Genomic DNA, 14,928 nt, shown 5'->3' on the forward strand with positions numbered 1-14,928 from the left:
TTGATGCTGACGTTACACTTGTCACCTAGAGCAGCAACAGTACTTCACCCAGAGAAGCTCAGTAGACCACTTCTTTTGGAGGTAAAGTTTCTCTGATTGCCTGACTAATAGATAATGCTAATGTACTATATATTTTTAAAAAGAGAGAAGAAAAAAAACTTTGCTTTTAGTGCAAAGAAATGATAAATGTTTGAGGAGATAGATATACTTAAACCTAACTTAAACATTACACACGCATACATACATCCATCAAAACGTTACATGGGTGCTCGCTTCAACAGCACATATACTAAAATTGAAACAACACAGAGAAGATTAACATGGCCCCTGCACAAGAATGACATGCAAATTCATGAAGTGTTCCATATTTAAAAAAATACACGGCACCCTATAAATATGTGCAATTTTGCCTGTCAATTGAAAACTGCATGTGTATTAACATGTAGACTGCTTTCTTATTATCATCCACTAAACAATACAGTGTAACAACTATTTGCATAGCATTTACATTTTAGTATGTATTATAAGTAATTTAGATACACTTTATAGTATTCAGGAGGTTGTGCATAGGTATATGCAGATACTACAGTATTTTAAAAAATATTTTATTGGTGAATTATAATTATATACAAAAGTGGGCTTCATTGTGATATATTTGTACCTATACATAGCATAATTTGTTTTATTTTATTACCCCCCACTTCCCTTCCCCTGCCTAATTTCCATCCTCCATTGGTTTCTCTACATTATTTTATACAAGAAACTTGAGCATCTGCAGATTTTGGTATCTGTGGGGGGTCCTGAAACCAATCTCCCCATAGGTACCAAGGGACAACTGCATTATTTAACATATTCAAGGAAAAGATGGCATGAAGGAAGAATAGGAGAGTCCTTGTTGATATCATACCCAGAATTAGCTGGGATACCTATTTATTCTAGCACAGTTCTGACTAGTTCAGATACCTCACACAAATGCCTTTTAACCAAAGTTTTTGTGTACCTAGTTATTCTCTTCCACTAACTGACATTGATAGATAATTCAGAGATATACTTATAATAAGAAATGTTAGTATAATATTTTCATGGGTACTAGCTTATATTTGAGAATCAAAAACAGAAAAAGTCAAAGTTAGTTTCATCATAAAAACTTTATTAAATACTTGTTATGTACCTATTGTTGCTCTAGGCAACGTCACGTACATTATTATAATCACTTACCTCTAATCTTTGTACCAAGTCTGTTCAGCAGATGTTAATAGTGCACAGAGAGAACAACATGTTCTCCCAGCTTGATGCCCAGGTGGGTGCTCAATGCATTATCTGTTGACCCAATCTTCCAGTCAAACTTAAAGTTACCCTTTATGAATAACATACATGAGGATAGTCATCAGTAGAAATAAGGTTTTGTGTACAGTATTAGAATATCATTGTAGCTTCTGCAAATCAAATATCCCAAATAATGTTGGCTTAAGATAGGAGTTCATTTTTTTCATAGATCAGAGTCTGAACTGCTATGGTGACTCTATTCTTCAAAGTTGTCAGGGATACAGGCTGTCCTCTTTCTTCTTCTTCATTTTTTTTTTTGTGTGTGTGTGGCACTGGGGATTGAACCCCAGGACTTGTGCACGCTAGGAAAGCACTTACCATTGAGCTACATCTTCAGCCCTTTTTTATTTTGTATTTTGAGACAGAGTCTTGCTAAGCTGTGCATGTTGGCCTTGAACTTGTGGGCCTTCTTCCTCAGCCTCCTGAGTTGCTGGGATTACAGGCGTGCATTACTGCACTTGGCTCAGCTTGCTTCTGTTGTATAGCTCCATCTACCCACTAATGCAGTCTCATCTTCATGGTCCTATTGGCTCACCACTTATCTTCATTCCAGCCAATGAGAGGGGTGAAAGAGGACCAGTGGGGGAGCTTATCCCTTCCATTTAAAGGACAATTCACCAATAGCCACGGCACATCCCTATACCTCCCATTAACAAAAACTCATCCTTCTGTATGTGTTGCACAGTCATACCTAGCTATGAAGGAGACTGACAAACGTCTTTATTGTGGGCAGTCATGTGTCAGTTCAATCCTATATGCCATATTATTGTGAAAGGGTAGGGGGACCAGATATGGGTGAGGAACCAGCACACTTTGCCACAGGTACCCATTGAACAATTTTAAATGGCAATATTTCCAGTGAGCTAGGGATGGGACTAAGGTATCTTCTAGCTTCTGAGCATAAGGTACTCTCTAAAATCTCCACAAGAAGACATCAGTTTCCAAGGTAATAAAGCTAGGGCTATGTCAGTCATAAGGTTACTTCAGAGTGACTAAAAGAGAATCTACTGAAAGACCAGGCAAATTCTGAGAATGGTCGAGTACATGGCTGGGGACTTACTTTTTCCAAATAAGATGATATGTATAAATCCTGGAAAGAAACACCCTTGGAATAGAGATGGATACATTAGGATAGTAGAACATGATTCTAATCATAGATCATGTCACCTGATGCCCTTTCTTTGTTATTGTAGAATGGAAATAACATTTGAGATTTCCTAAGTAATCTTTCTTTTTGAGGACAGAATGCACTGAACAGTCAATCCATGTTCCATGGTTGTGGAAGGTGTGTTTCCCAATATAACATCTTGCTCTGTTAAGATGGTCTCTTGAGATTTTGTTCAGTGTGAGTCAGAGCTCCAAATATGTTTTCTCATCCTTTCGTTCAATCAACATGTTAAGCATCTACTACAGGCCAAGTGTTGTAGTAATCAGTGGACCATTCTGGAATAAAATGAAATGTTTGAATTCTTACTCCACCTCAGTTCAATTATATCCCAGAAAGATCATTAAAATCATGAACTTTGGAGCTTGGGGTGTAGCTCAATAGTAGAGCATGTATTTAGCACATAGGGAGCTCAAGGTTCAAACCCTAGCACCAGAAAAAATTATTCATTGTCTTTCTGGTATAGAAAGCAAGATCCATCAATATCCAAAGTAATAAGGTAGCATTGACTAATTATATCCACAATGCACATCAATAAATACACTATGATCAAGCAGGAACCTTGTGACGTGCTCTAAACATTACTCACATGATACCACCTAAAATCTGAAAGGTATTTAATCTCTTCCTTACATCATGTTTCTTTCCTTTTTTAAAACAGTACCATGCTAGGCAAGTGCCCTACCACTGAGTTACAAACCCAGCCCCTGTCACCTTCAAATAAATCAATACATTGTAAAAGCTATTTTAAAATTATACACAGTTGCAACCCAGGAACTTAAGGTTTCACCTTACAGTATCAATTTTTGTAAGTTTATTTGATGCATTTAATGCAACCGGTAACTGCAGAATCTATTTTGCCTATGTAAGTAAAAAAAAAAATAAGCAGTTACCTAATCAAATCTCTGAAACTTGGCATAGATTTAGTGTGTACTCTACCTTCATTACTTCTGGCAAAATATTGTGCCTTACAGCCATTATGAAGTCAAACAACAACAAGTGCTGGCGAGGATGTGGGGAAAAGGGTACACTTGTACATTGCTGGTGGGACTGCAAATTGGTGCAGCCAATTTGGAAAGCAGTATGGAGATTTCTTGGAAAGCTGGGAATGGAGCCACCATTTGACCCAGCTATTCCCCTTCTCGGTCTATTCCCTAAAGACCTAAAAAGAGCATGCTACAGGGACACTGCTACATCGATGTTCATAGCAGCACAATTCACAATAGCTAGACTGTGGAACCAACCTAGATGCCCTTCAATGGATGAATGGATAAAAAAAATGTGGCATTTATACACAATGGAGTATTACTCTGCATTAAAAAATGACAAAATCATAGAATTTACAGGGAAATGGATGGCATTAGAGCAGATTATGCTAAGTGAAGCTAGCCAATCCCTAAAAAACAAATGTCAAATGTCTTCTTTGATATAAGGAGAGTAGCTAAGAACAGAGTAGGGTCGAAGAGCATGAGAAGAAGATTAACATTAAACAGGGATGAGAGGTGGGAGGGAAAGGGAGAGAGAAGGGAAAATGCATGGAAATGGAAGGAGACCCTCAGAGGTATACAAAAGTACATACAAGAGGAAGTGAGGGGAAGGGGAAAAATAATACAAGGGGGACAAACGAATGTCAGTAAAGGGGGCAGAGAGAGAAGAGGGGAGGGGAGGGGAGGGGAGGGGAGGGGGGATAGTAGAGGATAGGAAAGACAGCAGAATACAACAGACACTAGTATGGCAAGATGTAAATCAATGGATGTGTAACTGACGTGATTCTGCAATCTGTATATGGGGTAAAAAGGGGAGCTCATAACCCACTTGAATCAAATTGTGAAATATGATATATCAAGAACTATGTAATGTTTTGAACAGCCAACAATAAAAAATTAAAAAAAAAAAAATAAATAAATAAATAAATAATTAAATAAAAAAAAAAAAAAAATATTGTGCCTTAATATTCAATTGCTGACTCTTCCTTTTCTTTACTGTTTGGTATGCTTTAATTCTTTAGATCATATGAAGATAGAATATACTACCCTTTAAAAATGTCTATAAGCAAATCATTGTACTAAATAAATGGCTATTATTTTTTTCACATCATATATAATCTTCTTCACAGAACACTTCATGAAGTTCAGTTAGATTTCAGTAAGTTATCTTCCAGAGCAGATCTGTTTCTTCCCATCCTAGGATCAGTATGGGATAAGTTTTTGAGTGCAGAATTCAATGTATATGAATTGTGCCAAGCAATGAGATAACTATATATCTAAAATATAAGCACATACGCATGATACTACTTAAATCAATATTGCCTCTAGGATTCAGTTTCTTTAACTAACTTACTGATTAGTAAATTTTGCTTATTTAATTTGATTTGGGATCAAGTCCCGACTTGGCCACTTTTTTGAGTTTGGATTGACCCTGGGGTGCTTTACCACTAAACTGCTTCCCCAACCCTTTTTATTTTTTTATTTTGAGACAGGGTCTTATTAACTCGCCAAGGTTGGCCTTGAACTTGTGATTCTCTTGCTTCAGCCTCCCAAGTAGCTGGGATTACATGCATGGCCTACTGTGCCCAGTAAGAGAGAAAATCTGCTACTTATCTTAGGCAAGCAACTAAAGCAATACTTTACCTCAGTTTCCTTGTCTGTAAAGTGGGGATAATAGTAGTGACATTTGTTTAAAATAAATGAGATAGCCAGACGTGGTAGCACACGCCTATAATCCCAGTGGCTCAGGAGACTGATACAGGAGGATTGTGAGTTCAAAGCCAGCCTCAGCAACAGTGAGGCGCTAAGCAACTCAGTGAGACCCTGTCTCTAAATAAAATACAAAATAGGTCTGGGGATGTGGCTCAGTGGCTGAGTGCCCCTGAGTTCAATCCCTGGTACCCACTCCCCCCCAAAATGAAACCAAGTGAACCAAGACAGACACAGAAAAATATTGCTATGATCTCACTTATAAGTGGAATCTAAAAAAAATGCTGAACCCATAATAAGAGTAGGATATGGTTATCAGGGGATGAGAAGTGGCAGAAAATGAAAAATATTGTTAAAAGTAAAAATTTCAGTTATAAGAAGAAAAACTACTGGAGACTTAATGTACAGAACAGGGACTATAGTTAATAATAGTGTATTATGTACTTGAATTTTGGAAAGGACATCAATCTTGTGTTCTCACTATAGAAAATAAAGGTAGCCATGTGAATTGATGGAGATGTTCATTAGCATAACTACAGTGATCATTTCACAGTGTAAACATAAATTGTGTATCATAAACTTCATGTTTTATACCATAAATATGTGGAATTTGTGTCAACCAGGCCTCACCTCAATAAACCTGGAGAAAATTTAAGTTAAAAAAAGAGAAGGGCCACGCACACTGGGGCATGCCTGGAATCCCAGTGGCTTGGCAGCCTGAGGCAGCAAGTTCAAAGTCAGCCTCAGCAACTTTAACGAGGCCTTAAGCAACTTAGGAAGAGCTGTCTCAAAATAAAAATAATTTTAAAACATTTTCAGGCCAGGGATATGGCTCATTGGTTAAGTGCCCTGGGTTCAATCCCCAATGCCAAAAAATAAAAATAAAAAATAAAAAAGAGAACAAACCCAGAGTTGGCTAATTAAAGTTCTCTTAATGTTCTATCACCCCATGGCCCCCATTTGTGAATCAGGTCCATGCTTGTTAAGGCTGCCTTCTAGGCTCTAGCCTTTGCCACCAGTGTCTTTAGAGAGCCTTTGATCTTCAGGAGTTACCAGACCGAAGAAATGGAACATCGAATGTTTGGGCAGTTTCTGTCCCAAGATGAGAGTTCTTAACCCAGAATCTATGAACCAGCTTTTGAAGTCTGCCAATGCCCTCTTTGATATTTTAGAATGGTGCTTTTGTGTTAGTTTAATGAATAATCACACACGTGATCAAGTATCTGTGAATCAGTGAAAGTTTTTATGTTTATAATGAAAAGTTCCCTGATCCCAGAACTCTAATCCTTCTATCCAAATTTAATTTTACTTTTAACAATTTTTGTGTATTCTCTCAGGATAAAAAAAGACACGAATAGCAGCACATTATTTTCACAGTTCCTTGCTTTTTACAATTCACTATGCATCATCGAGATCATTCCATATCAGCTCCACACTCTACCTATAGCTTTTAAATAGATGCTCACTCTTCTTAATATTTGTTTTAGTCAGGTTTTTTGTTTGTTTGTTTCTGTGACCAAAAAACCTGATAAGAACAATTTTAGGGGAGGAAAAGTTCATTTGCAGCTCACAGTTTCAGATGCCTCAGTCCACAGATGGCCAACTCCACTCCTCAAGGACTGAGGTGAGGCAGAACAGCATGGAAGATGTGTGTGGTGGAGGAAAGCAGCCAGGGACTTAGCAATCAGGAAGCAGAGAGAGATTGTTTCACTCACCAGAGACAAAATATATATCCTAAAGGTATGCCCCCTCTGACCCAATTCCTCCAGCCACACACTGCCTGCCTACAGTTACCATCCAGTTAATCCACTTAAGTGGATTAATTCACTGGTTAGGTTAAGGCTCTCATAACCCAGTCATTTCACCTCTAAACTTTATTGCATTGTCTCACACATGAGCTTCTGGAGGACACCTCATATCTAAATTATAACAATGTTAATAGATAAACTGCAATCTATTATTTAGCCAAACTTTCATGATAGACATTTGATTTTTGTCCTTATAAAGAAATTCTTCAGCAGATATCCTCTTATGTTTCCATTATGATATGCTTTTGCATATAAACCCATGCAACAATTTCCTAGCAGCAGTATCAGTATTATTGAGTCAAAGATAAATTCATGGTAAGTGCTAATGCACACTGCAAAATTACCTCCAAGGAACCTGTGCCAATTTCAGCTTCTTCTCACAGTGGGAATTCATGTCTATTTGTATTTCTGCGTTGCCAATCATAAGCAGTAGTATCAAACTTAATTTTAAACCATTCTGATGGGTAACATCAGCATTTCCTTGTTTATTGCTAGAGATAGCCAGCTTTGAATGAGCACAATTCTTATGCAGTCCCTGTCTAGCCTTTCCATTTTGTCTGTTGCTGTTTCATTTCAAAATAAACACTTGTACTGCTTTTTCTTACACAAGCAATAAGTAACCGTCTTTGGAAAAGAAAACTCAAACAATGAGGAAGTACAGAGACTCTAAAGGGAAAGCCTCTCTTCTCTCCAACTCCATTAGTCCCACTTCCCTCTTCAGAGCTGCAGAAACTGCTGAAAGCCCATGAGTTCCATTCTGCTAGATACTAGGCATCAGGCATTTGTGATGAGGGAATGACTAAGGGTCATCTTTACAATATCTAGGGAAAAAAGGTTTACTAAGCAGCTGGGCATGGTGGTACACACGTGTAATCCCAAGGGGTTTGGGAGGCTGAGGCAGGAGGATCGCAAGTTCAAAGCCAGCCTCAGCAACTTGGCAAGCCTTAAACAACTCAGCAAGTCCCAGTTTCAAAATAAATAAAAAAGACTGGAGATGTAGCTCAGTGGTTAAGTGCTCCTGGGTTCAATCCAGGTACCAAAAAAAAAAAAAAGAGGTTTACAAAGCAATAGTAATAAAGACTTCAAAAAAATGGCTAAACAGTGTATATGAACAAAATGGTTTAAAAGTCCTATAAAATCTTTAGAGGCATCATTCCTATACAATCAATATACAAACTATGAATACCATTGTTAGGTCTTGGATAAGTGTCCCCCAAAGTCCATTTGTTAAAAGTGAGTTACCCAGCTGGTGGCACTATTGGGAGATGATTATGGGACCCCAGTCTCTTCTGCTTCCGTTTTTGTTTTCTGGCCAGAGGTAAATGGTTTTGCTCTACTACATGCTTCAGTGGTGTTATGCTGCCTACTCATAGGCCTAAAGCAATGGGATAATCAATCATGGACTGAAACCTCTAACTGTGAGACAAAATAACCCTTTCCTCTTTATAGGTTAATTATCTCAAGTATCTTGTTATAGTAATGGAAAGCTGATTAACACATATGTGCTTATTAAATCAAACTCCAGAAGCACTTCAAGGAACCAAAAGCTAGCCAGACACAGTGGCACATGCTTATAATCCCAGTGGCTTAGGAAGCTGAGGCAGGAGGATCACAACAAGTGTGAGGCCAGCCTCAGCAACTTAGAGAGGTCATAAGCAACTTAGTGAAAACTTGTCTCAAAATAAAAAGGTCTGGGGATGTGGCTTGGTGGTTTTAAGTCTCTTTGGGTTCAATCCCTGGTATCAAAAACAGGAAACCAAATCTCAGCCAATCTATTTCCTATACACTTTGTTGGGGGGGTGGGGGTGGGGGTTATGTTGGGGATTGAACCCAGGGTCTTACATGTGCTAGGTAAATGCTCTACCACTGAGCTGCATCCCTGGCTCTTCTATATGCTTTAAAAGCAGTGAAGTAGTATTTAAATAGAAAGGGAAAAAAAATCATAGTGTTATGGTTTGGATCTGGAATTTTCCCCAAAGTCTCATGTGGTGAAGGCTTCATTTCCAGCTGGTGGCACCATTGGGAGGTGGTGGAAACACTGGGATTCCTGCTCCTTCCTCCCCACTCCGATCTCTCTCTCTCTCCCTGCCTCCATGAGGTGAGCAGTAACAGTTCTGTTCTGCCATATGCTCCCACCATAATGTCCTGCCTTATCACAGGCACATACCAATGGAGCCGAGCAATCATGGACTAAAACCTCTGAAACTGAGTTAAAATAAATCTTTCCTCCTTTAACTTGTTTTTCTCAGGTATTCTGTCATAATGATAGAAAACTGACTAACACATAGAACTGAGAAAACATGGTAGTTACATAATCAATAAATCAATACATTTATAAAAGTGTTACTTTTATAACACAAATGATGATGATAGTTAATATTCACATTAAATGAGAACTTACTTTGTCTCAGGTACCAAGCCAGTTGCTTTCTAGATAGTATTTCAATGAAGGGAACGGGGCGTGGGAAAAGGAAAGACAGTGGAATGAATCTGACATCACTTTCCTATGTACATATGTGAATACACCACAGTGAATCTCAATATTGTGTACATCCACAAGAATTAATTTTTTTAAAAAAATAGGAGCTGGGGATATGGCTCAAGCGGTAGTGCGCTCGCCTGGCATGTGTGTGGCCTGGGTTCGACCCTCAGCACCACATACAAACAAAGATGTTGTGTCCGCCGAAAACTAAAAAATAAATATTAAAAAAAATTATCTCTTTAAAAAAAATTTTTAAATAATAAGTATGGGATTACGGCACAATTTTTCATAAATATAAAGTATATTCATGCCAAATCATGCCATTATACATGTATTCTTTTTTTAATATACAGAGTTATGAAAAATTGTGCTGTAATTAGGTAATAATGAGTGTAATGCATTCTACTGTTGTCATGGATGTAATAAATAAATAATAAATAAATAAATTTCAGAAAAAATAATAAGTATGGGTGCTGGGAGCCACTTAGAAATCAAAGTCCTGAACTACAAATATTTCACTATATGGATGATGTATTATTGGCACATAAAGATAAAAACATATTGCTGGAATGTTATGCCACACTTACAAACTTATTAAAAAATTATAATCTAGAGATAGCAATAGATAAAGTACAATTAAATTTTCCAATTAATTATTTAGGAGTTCTATTATCCTCAACCATGGTCCGTCCACCAAAAATTCAAATACGAGTAGATCAACTCAAATCACTTAACGACTTTCAAAAGTTATTGGGAGACATAAATTGGATAAGGCCTTATCTAGGTATACCAACAGGAGAGTTGGGACCTTTATTTGATATTCTAAAAGGTCCATCAGATCCAAATTCACCCCGCATGTTAACTCCTAAAGCAAGAAAGGCATTAAAAATTATTGAAACATATATGGAAAATATGCATTTGGATAGAATTGATATAAGTTTGCCTTTATCATTTATTGTACTACCAACAAAAATATTCCTACAGGAGTATTTTGGCAAGAAGGTCCATTATTATGGATACATTTATCTTATTCTCCTAACACTATTCTTACTAGGTATCCTGAGGCTGTGGGACAATTAATACTCAAAGGAATAAAAGCAGCAAAGGGAGTGTTTGGAATTTCTCCCAATAAAATTATTACTCCATATACTATGGATCAAATTGATGAGTTAGCTAATGAGTTAAATACTTGGGCAATAATCATGTGTAAATCTAATGTTACATTTGATAATCATTTACCATCTAATCCTTTGTTGTCTTTTTGGTCTAAGCATCCTGTAGTTTTTCCTAAAATGACGAGAAAAACACCTATCATGAATGCTCCAAATATATTCACTGATGGGTCTAATAATGGTACAGCAGCAGTAGTTACCCCAGATCGAACTTTTACATTTTTAGTACCGAAACAATCAGCTCAAAAGGTAGAGCTTAATGCAGTTTTACAAGCTTTTTTGATGTTTAAAGATTCTGTATTTAATTTATTTTCTGATAGTCAGTATGTAGTTAATGCTATAGTATCTCTTGAAGATGCTGGTAGGATTTCCCCTTCTTCTACTGTTTTCTCTTTGTTTTCCACTATACAAAGTCTAATCTGGGACAGAAAAGATCCATTCTTTATAGGACATATTAGGGCACATACAGGATTGCCTGGAGCCCTTAGTTTAGGCAATGATTTAGCAGATAAAACTACACATGACATACATATTTTCTCTACATTTGAAGAAGCTACAAATTTTCATAAAAGGTTTCATGTTAATGCTAATACTTTACAAAAGCGTTTTAAAATAACTAAGGAACAAGCCAGACATATAATAAAACAATGTCAAAATTGTGTGACATTTTTACCACAAGTTAATCTTGGAGTCAATCCTAGAGGACTGATACCTAACCATATTTGGCAGATGGACGTCACACACTTGCCAGAATTTGGAAAATTAAAATATTTACATGTTACAGTCGATACTTCTTCTGGATTTTTGATGGGCTCCCTTCATGCCGGAGAAAAAACTAAAGATGTTATAGCTCATTGCTTACAAAATTTTGCCACTGTGGGCGTTCCTAAACAGTTAAAAACCGATAATGGTCCTGGCTATACCTCTACCTCTTTTAAACAATTTTGCTCATCATTTGGTATTACTCATATAACAGGAATCCCATACAATCCACAGGGACAAGGCATAGTTGAAAGAGCTCATCAAACTATTAAAACATACTTATTAAAGCAAAAAGAGGGAATTGGAAGGGGGTATATATCCCCCAAAGATAAACTTAAAATAACGCTTTTTACTCTAAACTTTTTAAATTTGGATTCATCAGGACTTAGTGCTGCGGAAAGGCATATGTATCCAAAAAATGTACATAAGCCTAAAGTACTTTGGAAAGATATTCTAACAGGACAATGGAAAGGTCCTGACCCAGTGATTGTCTGGAGTCGGGGGTCTGTTTGTGTTTTTCCACAGGGAGAACAGCAGCCGATTTGGATTCCAGAGAGATTAACTAAAACAATTTCTACAGATCGAAAAGAAGATGATTTGACTCAAATCCATAACAGCTGATATCCAGAACTCCAGCTTGGCCATTCTTACATCTGCGACAGTGATTAACCAGGATGCTTTTTTCAATAGCTATTTTATTATTGCATTTTCCACATCATAAGGTTCTATTTTTATTTTTTGATCTCATACAAACCTAGGTTAATGTTTTTCTGATCAGTTTTATTTTTTGACTGTGGAGTTTTTAAACATTGCAATGGAGATTTCACCCAGGTAAAGCTACAAGGCCTTTACTATTTTCTTATGTGTTGTACGTTTGTGTACACTCTTGTGTTTTGTGTTGTATGTCTGTATGTGCGTATGTCCATATTTCTTATATGAGGAGCGCTCATGAAAAAATGGATCCGAATTATTATTATTATTATTATTTTTATTCACGTGATTTAAATGGTTTAATTTAAATTAGGTAAACAGCTGTTAAAGATTGTTTTTAAAGGTGGTTAACAGATCTGTTTGTTTACTAATTTAAATTAGGTAAAAAGCTGTTAAGGATTGTTTTTAAAGTAGGTTAACAGATCTGTTTGTTTACTTTCACCTTTCTTTTTCATTATATTTAATAATTCTTTTCAGGATAATGTCTCTTTAGCATCATTGCCAGAATTCCTATCTTCATCCCAGTGCCGGTGAAGACAAAGATACAACCAGACTACAGCTTCTATGATAGCTATCACAGTAAACTGTATAAACTGATGCATCAATGAATATAACTCAACAAGTAATGCTCAATCAAGGAGTTAACTTACTTTGGGAGGAAACGGATTTTGGGAGGAAATGGACATATTGATAGATTCCTCCGCTTTGAACTGCTTGCAGAACTTGCCTGGACTATGTAACTATCGTTTGGTGCAGCGAATTGTGGTAATGCTGGCATATCTTTGCTGATGGTGTCACTAGTGATGCAATTTTTATTTCCTTGCCAGCGCACCCCATGTTAATTGTGGTAGTGCTGACATATCTTTGCTGATGGTGTCACCAGTGATGCAATTTTTCCCAAGGAGCCGTCAATTGGCTTGGTGTCGTGGCATTTCTGTATCCTCCTCCCTTCTGCTAGTGATGGTCTAAAATTTGGGGGCCAATGGCTTATGCTGGACCGGTAGTCAGTGACGGGTATGATCCGATTGCAGTGGTATCAACCTAAGACAGGAGGCTGACGCCTAAAGGTCAGTTTTCCGATGACGGGTAAGAACCATATGTTGAATTGGACAACCTACCAGGCACGGTCCTTAAGCCACATTGCTTGTTGTTTAATTAATCAGAAGGGGGGAGATGCTGGGAGCCATTAGCCAAGTAGGTATGACAATTTCCTTGCCAGCGTACCCCATGTTGCAGTGACATTGAATGTAGGTGACCTTGTTCAAGGACCAAGGCGGATTAGGTTCCAGGTTTAAGGTTTAAGATTATTCCTGCTGGGAATAGGGCGTATCCTGCTGCCTGAGTTCCCCTTGAGTTCTCACGGGATTCAGACAGTATATTTTGGAGATAGAAGCCCAGTGGAGGTGGATTTGGGCAGAGAACGTGGATTTCCCCAGAACGTGATTGTAGATGGCTGGTGTGAGTTCGGGAATAAAGAGTTGCTGTTTGAATCTACAAGCTGTGTGGTGGCTCGTGATTGTGTGCCCAGCCAGACTGCGGCATTTGTGCCCAGCCAGACTGCGGCATATGGGAAATGGCTGAAAGATTAACAGAGGGAACAGAGCACGGGTGGGAAGAGGGAAGGAGAAGGAGAGGTATAGGGGTCTGAATTAGAATAAGGTATATTCCATGCTTGTATAATCATGTCAGAATGGATTCTACTGTTAAGTATAACTAAAAAGAACTAATAAAAAACACTAAAAATAGTTGCAATAGCCTCACCACAAATTTACAAAGCAGGGACTATCATCATGCCCATTTAACAGATGAGAAAACTGAGGCACGGGGTGTTTAATTGACTTGCCTGTGTTCATATAGCTAGTAAGTGACAGAGACATGTTTTCAATCCACCAGGTCTCACATCAGAGGCCATAGTCTCCTATCACTATATTTTATGGCCAGTAGAGATCTCCTGGTCTTCAGAGATTTTGGTGAAATTGGATCAAATGCCTTCTTTCTATTTGCAATTCCTGAAAATTCTCAGGGGTTTATGTTCTCATAGTGTTTTCTACCTCTAGCTTTTTGTTTATGTCTCTTCTCACCATGACCCAGCTGTGCCTTTCATTACTTCCAAGTACTTAGGTCCTCTCTTCCCTTTCCTTTCCTCTTATCTCTCATTCTTTCTTCTTCCTTTAGCCATCCCAGAAACAAAACCAATTCCTCATTTTTTTTTGGGGGGGGGGTTCTTTGTTTTTGTCTCATGTACAGCAATTTCATAAGGAAAACGGGGGAAAGAAGGAGCCAGATAAAGGGATATTTATAGATTTGGTGTAGTTCTTATTTTAAAAAAAAATATTTATTTTTCAGTTGTAGTTGACACAATACCTTTATTATATTTATTTATTTTTATGTGGTGCTGAGGATCGAACCCAGGGCCTCGCACATGCTAGGTGAGCACTCTACCCCTGAGCCACAACCCCAGCCAAACCTGGGAAGTTCAATGTTCTCTTCAAGGTGTCCATGTTTCTTTCTCTCTCTCTCTCTCTCTCTCTCTCTCTCTCTCTCTCTCTCTCTCTCTTTCTCTCTCCCTCAGTACTGGATATTTAACCTAGGGGTTCTTTACCACCATGACACATCCCCAGTCCTTTTTATTTTTAATTTTGGGACAGGGTCTCACTAAGTTGCTTAGGCCTCACTAACTTGCTGAGGCTGGCCTTGAACTTGCGATCCTCCTGTATCAGACTCTCAAGCTGCTGGGATAACAGCTGTGCACCGCCATGCTTGGCAAGGAGTTCATATTCTCAAGGTCACTTGGTCAATTTGGCTT

General features: G+C 37.9%; 1 non-coding gene across 1 annotated transcript; it reads left to right on the top strand.

The window, feature by feature from the left end:
* The first annotated feature begins 265 nt into the window (after window positions 1-265).
* On the top strand, window positions 266-372 carry LOC139703386 (U6 spliceosomal RNA). The gene has a single exon (XR_011705763.1). It is a non-coding gene; the product is annotated as a U6 spliceosomal RNA (small nuclear RNA).
* Window positions 373-14,928: the final 14,556 nt, after the last annotated feature.

This window comes from Marmota flaviventris, chromosome X (genome assembly GCF_047511675.1).
Source record: "Marmota flaviventris isolate mMarFla1 chromosome X, mMarFla1.hap1, whole genome shotgun sequence".
NCBI lineage: Eukaryota > Metazoa > Chordata > Mammalia > Rodentia > Sciuridae > Marmota > Marmota flaviventris.